Here is a 10,714-nt window from a genome sequence, read left to right as displayed (position 1 = left end):
ACAGTTAGACCACAGCCTTTTACCACAGCAGGCTTCTAAACCATTTCCTTCTAATACAAATACAAAGTTACAAAAACCACATGCCTAAGTAACTTGTGAATATCACCGTGAAACTCAGTGTTTGATACATGTTGGTCTAACTGCACGCTTGTCTTATGTAGGGACTATTGCTACCCCAGTAACTCAGGCACTGCAGGGCGTCTGCAGGACTTGAAGTCCTAAGTGCAGGACAGAGTTAGATGTTATCTGTAACTGTAAACTTCTGCTGTTGGGACTTTGCTAACACTTGAAAGACATGACTTCTCAAGTACATATCTTACCACAACTGATTTTCAGTGATTTCAAGCTTCTACAAGTATGAGCTGCTCTACTGTTATGGAGTTCCAGAATTAATGCAAGTACTACAAAAATGGTTATGGACAATCTGGTGCTTCTAATGAAAAGAAGATAGAACACGATCAACTTTTGCCATAAAAGTACAAAGAAGCTATCAGCACAAATGAATATATTTGTGTAAAGGGATTTGCATATTCTTGATCATGCTAGAATAATTTTGTGTCCTATACAGTACAATTACTTACACATGCTTGAGAATTATGACTTCTCAACAATCAAACAACCTACAACAAGTGATACAGAAACCCTCTCATGCATTCTTCTCACGGGTAGTTGTAAATGAGAAAGATCTACATACGGATGATTGCAGTCGGCCAACAGCTAATATCTGTTGATAGTAGGTACCAACATAAATAAATTTTAAGAGTGATTCAAATTGTAGACTATTCAGTTTGAGATTTTGAAACTGCTAGAGAACCAACATGCACTTAGAAAGTGATGAGAAAACAAAAAATCTCAGAGGAACAGTTTAAGGAATTGTATCTCTGCACCTATAGATAGTTACAGGGAAATGAATCAAATGACAATGAACGATTGATTACTTGTCATGTTTTACCTAATGAGTCCAAACTGTCATTAAATATAGTTCCACAACAGATAACTTTCACTTCATTGCATTACAAGTCTCCTCATAAGGTAATGTACCTTATGAGAGCACAGTTTCGAGTTATTTCCTAGTTCCTGAGATTAACCTGAGGAACTACTGGATACATTTTGGACAAGTACTTTCATACCACCAGGGAGACAACCTAATACACATGTCAAGAAGATGCATCTTTGTGAGATACTACAGCACATGGGAATCATTCTGTTTGTTTTCTAATTAATAAACTCTCTTAGCACCTCCACTAGCAAATTGCAACAATTTCTTCCAAAGAAGTGTAGATGAATAAAAATGAGATTCAAACCAACACATACTGAAAATGGGGGACTCAAAAGGAAAGGTGACCCACTGCTCCAAATGACGACCAGAAGATTTCAAATCAGAAGCTTCAGCTTCTAAAGAAATTTTCATTCTTATGCCGGTTGGAGCTTTGCCATGTGTGGAAAAGTGAATGCATGGGGCAAGATAATCCTGAAAATAAATGAAGCATTTCCCAAAGTGAGGAAATTATCTTTACATGGAACCAAAATGCACTACAAAAAGATACAGGTTTCTGCTGTGACAAAGTGCTCAGAGGCCTCCCCCAAATAAACTTAGATGGTCACAGGACCATGTGTCCAGAGATAGCTCCTGCAGGAGGCACTGTCTTGCAGGAAGGTGGCTTAATGAATGAGTAACTTCAGGGAGACCTTTCCTTTCCTCTTCTGAAATAGCACAGCTAGCAATCATTTTGAGGCTCAGATTGTAAAATAACAGTAGGAATAAACTTTTTCCAGACTATGATTTTGAACATGCTACTAGGAGAATGATGACTCAGCAACCAAGATTACATATCTAGGCTCTTCACATTTAATATGAAGTCTCTAACTAAGTCTCTAACTTTTCATATTCTTTAATGTAATTTCATTTCTCATACCCATAAAGGGTGCATGAACCAACACTTCTTACTTGACAGCTGCAGCAGACTAGCAGAAAGAAAGTGCTCAAGCTGTTACTGAGGCCCAAGCAGCAGCTTCCTGAAGTCAAAACAATGCCGGTCACAGGCCTCTCGCCACCACATGGAATATGAGGCATGATACCTGAACTCACAGTCAACATTAACCTGTGATGGAGAGCAGTTTGTACAACTCATGCATGTGAGTAGGGAAGAAAAGAAGGAGTAGAAGGAGGGAGGATCAGAAACATTCCTATCTTCAAGTACAGTCACATATATGGGAACAAAAGGAAACCATTTCCAAAATTAACATACAGTTTTTCAAAACTTTCTGGATTTTCAAGCTGGACTGCTACACCCACAGCAAAAGGCTGGACCTCATTTTAAAAATGTAAACAGCTTGTGTTCTGCAGTTTCAATTTGCTTTATTGGTGAAAGTACCGTTTCCACCAGGAGGCCTTATTACACCGGCAATCAGAACCAGACCACTGATTATGTTTAACTAAAATACATATTTTTCCTTTTGAGTCATTAGTGTACTTTAGTCTACAGTCTTCCCAGGGATCATGCCACTGCATAAGATTTCAAGAATCTCCACACAGGAAAGACTGACTGTACCTGGAGCCTCAGCATCCTGACCAGTAAGTACGTTATTTAATTCATGACCCATATTACGGTAACCCAAGTTTTTCCACTTCTATTTTCTGTGTCAAAAATAGACCTTAATTTGCAGTGCACTGGTACTGTGCAGCATTATACTCTTCATTGTCCTGGTGCCTCGTCACCACAAGGCTCTTCTTACACCAAGACACTGAAAGGTTTCTGCTGTTTTATTGAGTTCTAACTCCTCTTGAGAAAGCTTTTAACATCCATATTGAATAGACTCCAGTTCCTAGTATGTACAGAGCATACCTGCTCATCTTCATATAAGCTTGCAAAATTAAATGGAAGCAAAACCCTCAGTCAAGGAAAAACACATAGAATGTGCACATGGGTTTACAAAGGCCATGAAAGGTTATGAATACCTCTGCCCCAGGGCTGACTACTCTACTTCTGCAGGCCTCTATTTCTCGGGGAAAAAATCCACTTCCTTTAGAAAGCTTTGGGAAAGACCACTGTTTGAGCTCTGACACACTCCTTTAGGCGAGTTTAAGGACAGAGCAACAGCCAGACAGCACATCCATTCTGAATGTGCTTTCTGAATGAAAGATCTGGCAGGAATAAAAATCCTTCCTTCAGCAAAGGTCTTCCAGAAAAATCCTGGGTCAGAAAGCAAAGGGCTGTCAGGTTTCAGGAGTCAGGTAATTAGCATCTCCAACACTGTAGCAAGAGAGGCAGCTCAGACTCCTGTCAGAATAGCTCTCCACAGGACTCAGACCAATAGTTCTGCTTTTCTTTCTACCCAACACCATTAAGAGTGGTAAAAAACCTTGGTGAACTATCAAAGTGAATTAAGGAATGAGACAGTGCTGTCAAAAAAGCCCACCCAGAAGCTAGTAATGCAGCAATTAAGCTGTGAAAAAAATCAACTTTTATAACTCTAAAAGATGCCAAAGGATACATTTAGTGTCCAGTGCTTCCTCCAAAGCTGAGGGCACAACATTCCTGACTGCAACTCACCAGCCACTCCTACACAAAGAAGGGAAACCTGATCACATATCACCTCCAACTAAGGACAGGACCACAGAGGACATGCAATAAGAGACTAATAGCTACTGTGTGTTTGAAAGGGGCCACTTTTCTATTGTGGAGGTCCCATGTCTACAATACTTCACTGAAAGCTGTTCAAGCCATGTGTTCATCAAACACAGAACTGTTAAGACCAGCTGCTCCTTCCTGCAACATGAGCTTTAATTTTAATTAACTCACAGCAAATTCCATAACCATTCCTGCCATGAACCTCTGTGGAAAATATTGTCTGGTTACCCTACTACACCATGTCCCAGTAAATTCAATGGAGATTCAATCTCGGGTTAATCTGTGGATTATTCAAGACAAAGAAATAAGAAATTTAACAGTCTGCAAATGTAGAAACAAAGCACAGCCTTGGAACATGTGTAAAAGCAACTCAGCTGAATGTTTTCACCACAGGGGTGTCAGAACACAGTTGAACCCCTACCTCTGCTCTGTAGATGACTCTCTGGTACAGTATTTACTACTGGGAGGGTGACTAGGGAAGCACAGACCATAGGTACCTGGGTTAGGTGGTCAGGATTTAGGTGCACAGCCCTGGAAGAGAGTCCAAGTGCCTGTCCTATGTACTCCAGAAGGAAAATTGGTTGTCTGAGAGTGAGGTGTGACAAAGCCAGTGCTCAGAGCAAGGAGCTAACCGAAAAGAGGGCTTCCAGGCCCATTCCCTTACTTTCAGGCTGACACAGGACTTCTGTCCAGCATGACTCCCACAGCGGAGCAGCCTCTCTGGAGAATGGGCTCTTTGGTCTTTACTGTTCCTGACACTCTTCATTCCAGCATGGATGTCTGGTCGTGTTTTTCTTTCTGATGAGCCCTTCCCCCACTTCTCATCTACCCAGAGAGCACTCTCTGCTGAGAGGCAAGGAGGTAGCAAAGCCTGCCACAGGTAAATTATATTGGGGTATAGGTGTCAAGGTTCTGGTCATTGGGGGCTGTAAGGGGCTAACGGTGAGGAGGGGCTGGGGCTTCATTTCACAATACCTTTTGTTCTCATATTTGTCACTCTGCAATCACTTTGGACAAAGAGCCTTCTCTGCTTCAAGAAAAATTTTCATGGGTGTAGGAGGACTGCTCCGACACAAACGACAGATAAAATGGACTTTGTACTACATTATTACCTGTTATGGGTTTAGGATTTTTAGTGAATTTTTCCCATTGTCATCATGAAGAAGGGGGAGGGGCCTCCTCGGGGATGGATGGTTGGTGATTGAGTTAAAGGGAGGTGGCTGATAGCCCTGGCATACTAACGAAATCCTTTTGGCGAGGGGAATAGGGGTTTGGCAGGTTTTTTTAGCTGGTAGAGTTTTTTCTCTTCTGCTCTGGGACCGGGAACTGTCGCGTGGGTGTGCCGCCGGGAGCCGCGCAGTCTCCCTGGCTCTTTTTCTACGCAGCAGCTCAGCACTACGGTCGAGTTCTACCTGCTCCCCTGCCTGTGCCCGCTGCTGGTGAGAGCATTCTTTCCCCCGGCGGACTCAGACTTTTCAGCACCTGCCAGCACTGAGATCCACCGCCACCTGCGTGAGTCTGCAGTAACCTTTCGAAAGAGGGAGCACCGCCTCCCCCGGCCCGTGCCGCGCCGGCGCCAGCCCGCGCCCGCCGGGCACTCCCGGACTCGCATCCCAGCGCCCGCTGCCGGCCGGGCTCTCGCACCACGGCTTTGGCTTTGCCTCCCGCAGCGCCCCAGCCCTGCCGGCGGCGCTCATAGCTACACCCAGAGGGAAAAAGTGCTCAGCGGGTTGGAAGCTTCTGTTACTGCGTTGTTGTTTGTTCTGTTCTGGTCTATGTATTTTCTAGTAAAGAACTGTTATTCCTTTTTCTACATTTTTGTCTGAAATCCTCGTAATTTCAAATTATAATAATTTGGAGGGAGAAGTCTTCTTTCTATTCCAGAAGGGTTTCTGCCTTCCTTGGCAGACATTTGTCTTTCAAACCAAGATATTACCTTAATCCTCCTGATAAACTGAGACACTTTAGATTCCACAGAATAAGTGCTCTTAATATGAAAACAGCGTGAACCTGGTCTATTTTAATACATTGTAGAGGGTACCTAAAATAGACTACAAGTATGATCACAAGTTAAATCGATAGAATTCTAACTGTAGACTCTTAATTAAAAATTGAAAAAGACTCTAGCTGTGGCTTATCAAGGGAAGAAACAATCTGTTTTGCACCAGAAGGTGCTAGTATGTCACAATTCAGGGAGAGAGGTAGTCAGGCTCTGTAAACTATCATTTAAAGTGTTATTTACTAAAACTAACACTATAAGGAGAGTATATTATAGGCAATCTTACATTGTTTGAGATGGCAGGAATGCTGGGTGCTGTAGCTTTGAACAGGCCTTTGATCCACATGCATCATGCTGGACACACCTTGTCAATAGGCAAGATTCTTCTTTTTTATTTGGTCATTTATCTTATAATTTTCTTATAAGACAATAGCTCTATTCATAAAGGAGAATTTCTTGCTGTGTTTATAGATGAATCCACAGCCATGGAAGTGGCATAATCACTGCTACCAAGTGGGAGCTGCCTGCAAGCTACTCATGATGAGCTACTTATGATGAGCTGGCTGAGTTGATCCTGCAGTCACAGGACCTGTGCAGCACACAGACCCTGAGGCCATTTTGTATATGCAGCACAGGCCTGCACCTACTGAGGTTAAGGGTTATATGGACCACTAACTCCACAATGCACAGGGGTCTCCGGTCCGGATCATTACATTCCAGCTATTGATCCACATGGAGCTTACCTTTCCCTAAGATATTAGAGATCGTATGAAGAATATATGCACTTCTCAGGCTTCAAGTACAAGGCACAATAGAGCAGACATAGTCTGTTCAAGATCACTAGCTCCTCAAATAAAATATCTTCTGCAAGGTTATCAACATCCTCTCCCAAACCACCAGTGACCTCCTGGCATAGCAAAAAACCTGCAACTATATTTGTCAAATCAGTATTTTATATGGGTACAGTGCACTGCCCCTTTGTAACAATACACAATGAACAGAAACAACATCCACTCCATCTGGAGTTTGAATTTACCTACCATCGTCTACTGATATGTGAGTTATTTTTGGCACACTGGAAGGAAACCCTCTAAAGGGTAGGGCTGCATCTGCCCAGTGTTAGAGAGGCACGCCAAAAAACATGGAAGAATGGGCTGTTATTCATTAAGACTTAGTCTGGGGATCCATCATCTAAGGCAGCGAAAGTATGTAAGTATGATACTTAACATTTGCTAGAGGTCATATGGCAGTTTCCAGAGAAAGCCCAGCCTTGCTTTCTTGACAGTCCTAGGCATACCAACACAGAAACAAGAAGCAGCAGCACACTCAGGTTGAGAGGGGCTTCCTATGCTTCAAGTAGGCTTTGCACAAAGCTTGCCTTCTAGTCACAGGAAACAGTCACTGTAGGCCGCAGGGATACTAAAGTGACAAAAGGCACTTGGAGGGAAGAGCTCACCCTGTTTACATCCTTCTGATACTACAGAAGGGTACAACATCATGTTTACACCCCCCCACTGGAATTACTGATTCTCAGGGCAAGTTTTAGGTCAATAGTCCTAACATTGTATTATGGAGGAATATTAGAAAACATTCAGCAGGCACTGTCTTCATCTGAACTGCAGAGACTAACATGGGCAAAGCAAGCATATGAGTGACTTCTGTTTACAAACTACAGAAAGGAAGGAGTCTTATGCCTCTTTACATGGGACAGGTGAGGCTGTGAATCTCTCCTCTGCCACCATAATCCTGGGATGTACTTGTCTCTTCATATCCTCAGAACAGAAGAAGCCACTTCAAAATTAGTAGCAGACAAACAAACAAATAAAAACCAGCCACTACTACAAATCCTTAACACAGTTTAATAGATATTCCTCTAACACATCACCTACTGCAGTATTGACAGTGTCAAATCACAAATAGGGGGTTCGTCCTTGGTGTCTTGAAGTTATGTTTCATCAGGAACAAATGCACCAAGTCCATTAGAACAAAACAGGGAAGGTCTCTGCTGCTGAGCCTCTACCTTTTCAAAATCCCCTTGCCCATGCCTCAAAGCAGAGCATCTCCCAGATTCTGTTTCTCAAATCACATTTATCAGTGTGACAAGTGATATTCTGCTCCAGCTGGGCAGTCAATCCAGAGAGGAGAGGCTGGCTAATACAGTGTGAGGGACTAGAAAGAGTGATGTTTCAAGGTATTTTGGGATGCATGGGGGGGTGTTGCTATTGTACTGAGGATGGCGAGAAGAACGACACAGAATGCAAGTCCAGGATAAAATGGGAATGTTTAATTAATTACAAACTCGTTTGGTAACTTGGTTCGCCATAGAGGAATGATATGATTGGTCCATTGGTCAGCCACCTACCAGAGTGATTGGCTGAATGGTGTAACACTCATTTTCAAAATATTTTTCCCAGTATACCAAAACAATCTCCCACCACAGCCTGCACCTGTGAGATAGTTTACAAAATCTCAAACTGTTTCCCAGCCAGTCTGCGTGAGAAAGGAGACTTTCACAGGTGGCTGAAGAAAGCTAGAAAATTTCTCTGGTAGCTTTTTAGTATCCACAATTCCCCCTTTTGACCAAAAAGGTAGCGTTTGTAGTCCTCTGCGGGGCCCCTTGCAGAAAGGAGAACACACACAGCATAAGGGATCCGTTTAGTAATGGCTGTCACCAGACTGAATCCAAATGAGACACTGATTTAAAGTGGGCAGAGAGATTCTCCAGCAGTGCCATGGGAGATACAGCTAGTGAATCCAGCTATATGTCCAGTCATTAATTCTGAATAGCCTTCAGGGCTCTACATCAGTTACTAATTCTGGATAGCCTTAAGGGCTCTAAAATTCTGCATAACATTCTGACTCCATAACATAAGAAACTTAAAGTTCAGTCTCTGCTTGTAGAAGGACCAGGCTGATGGTCGACATCTTGGTCATCATCAGAGGGATCATTCGATGAATGATCTGCATTCTGGTCATCATTTGAAGGTTGCCTTGGAGGTTGCCTGTTCTGCTTCTGGTACCGCAGGTCAGGGCGAGCGCATCTTGCAGGTAGCCACTGTACCCCAGTATCTGTGGAAACGCAAGCATACCCACAACCCCAAGCAATGAGCTCATGCGGGCCTTCCCACTTGTTAGTAAGTAGATCCCGTACCCAGACTTTCACTTGAGGCAGGTGCATCTCGCCTGCAGACTGCAATGAAAGAAAATGATTTAAAATAACAGGATTGTTCGAATTTGGTGGCACTGTAAGATGATTAATTGTATATAGAGCTTTTTCTAGTCGGCTCTGTGGGGTTTCTCCATGCATTCCCCCTTTTTGTTTCTCCAAAACACGCTTCAAGGTGCTGTGAATATGTTCGATAATGGCTTGGCCAGCAGCAGAATGTGGAATACCCAAAGTATGATTTACACCCCATAGGTGCAGAAACTGCCGCGTCTTCTGTGAGGTGTAGGCAGGGCCATTATCGGTTTTCACAGAAGAAGGCACGCCCAAGATCACGAAAGTCAGTTTCCAATGGGCAATGACATCACAGCCCTTCTCTCCAGTGTGAGCGGTAGCCCACATAGCTGAGGAGAAAGTGTCAATAGACACGTGCACATATTTCAGCCAGCCAAATTCAGGGATGTGAGTTACATCCGTTTGCCAAAGCTGTAAAGAGGCTTTGAGGCCTCTGGGGTTTACCCCCTGTGGTAAAGGTGCAGCGAGTCCGTGACAGTCGGCACAAGCACTGACAATGTCACGCGCCTCGGTTGGCGTTAAATGAAACTGCTTCTGCAGGGTATGCGCACTTTGAATGAAGAAACCGTGCGATGCCTTGGCTTGTGCAACTCTGTCAGGCTGAGGCGCTACCTACACAGGGTTGGCCAGCATGTCAGCCCTGGAATTACCTTCTATTATGAAACCTAGCAAATTGGTGTGACTTGGAATATGCAGAATGTAATATGGGTGAACTTGAGCTTGAATTGCACTCCACAAAGTTTTCAATAGTGAAAACAGAGCTGCATTATTGACTTCTTTCAAAAGTGAGCAATCCAAGTGTTGGGTTATATCTGCTATGTAAGCAGAATCAGTGACCAAATTCAAAGGAACCTCAGAAAATTGCTGAAAAGCCACGGCAACAGCCCTCAATTCAACCAGCTGGGCAGAGCCTGACTCGTAGCCTTCCAGCACCTGCCAGTCAGAGTCCTCCTTCCAGGTAACAGTGGCTTTCCCTGTTTTTCTGGAGCCATCAGTGAAGATGGTGGGCCCTTGCACTGGCACCCAACTATTTTTTGGCTGCAAGGTGAAGCTGGTCGATTTTGCCAACTGCAGTAATTTGTGGCTGGGCAGATGATAAGCAATCTGTCCCAAGAAGTTCTGCAGTGCACTTTGCAAAGGAGCGCTGTTAGTAAAGCTCCACTCAAAGTGTTCCTGCTGTACTGGAAGAACAATTGTTGCACAATCTGCTGCCATTAATTGCAAACAATGTTGGTGGCATTTGATTATCAAACAAGCGATCAATTCAAACAATGTGGGTGCTGTCTTTTTTGGCTGATGAGGCAAAAAGACCCATTCCAGGATATGGAAAGGGTCAGGCCACTGTTTATTCCATTGGCCAATGATACCTGTAGGATGAAAATCTGGAGTGGTAATGAAAACAGTGATATCAATGGAGGGATCCACTCGATAAACCTGATGACCCTGTTGAACCTCTGCCAGCGCTCATCGCTCTTCAGGAGTCAGTTTTTGAGGTGAATCCAACTCGGGGTCCCCCTTTAAAATATTAAAAAGCGGGGAAAGTTGTGCTGTGGTTAGCCCTAAATAAGGACGTAACCAATTAATGATACCCAGCAATTTCTGAGCATCATTCAAGGTCTTAATAGAATCTGAGAATTGCACCTCTTGGTGCTCTATACTTTGATCCAAAATTTTGACTCCTAAGTATTTCCAAGGAGGATGCTGCTGAACTTTCTCTGGAGCCATCTGCAATCCATAAGAATGCAGAGCAGCAAGCAGCCGAGGCTGAATCCTCAGCAGGTCATCCTGGGTGGATGCTGCCACCAGGATATCATGGTAGCAGTATGCCTCAGGAAACTGCTCACG

General features: G+C 43.6%; 1 protein-coding gene across 3 annotated transcripts in view; it reads right to left on the bottom strand.

Moving 5' to 3' along the window:
- Window positions 1-10,714, bottom strand: part of LRRC14B (leucine rich repeat containing 14B) — an 84,017-nt gene that overhangs the window by 69,820 nt on the left and 3,483 nt on the right. The window contains exon 4 of one of the 3 annotated variants that reach the window (XR_007202111.1): window positions 7,894-8,700. The exons of 1 other annotated variant lie outside the window; for it this stretch is intronic. The gene's annotated coding sequence lies outside the window, so the exon portion shown is untranslated. Of the gene's footprint in view, window positions 1-7,893; window positions 8,701-9,301; window positions 10,595-10,714 lie in introns of those variants that run through there. One more of the 3 variants, XR_007202112.1, reaches the window with a different exon arrangement.

This window comes from Corvus hawaiiensis, chromosome 1 (genome assembly GCF_020740725.1).
Source record: "Corvus hawaiiensis isolate bCorHaw1 chromosome 1, bCorHaw1.pri.cur, whole genome shotgun sequence".
NCBI lineage: Eukaryota > Metazoa > Chordata > Aves > Passeriformes > Corvidae > Corvus > Corvus hawaiiensis.
Note: the sequence above shows the minus strand (reverse complement) of the source record. Positions and strands in the feature narration are given on the sequence as shown.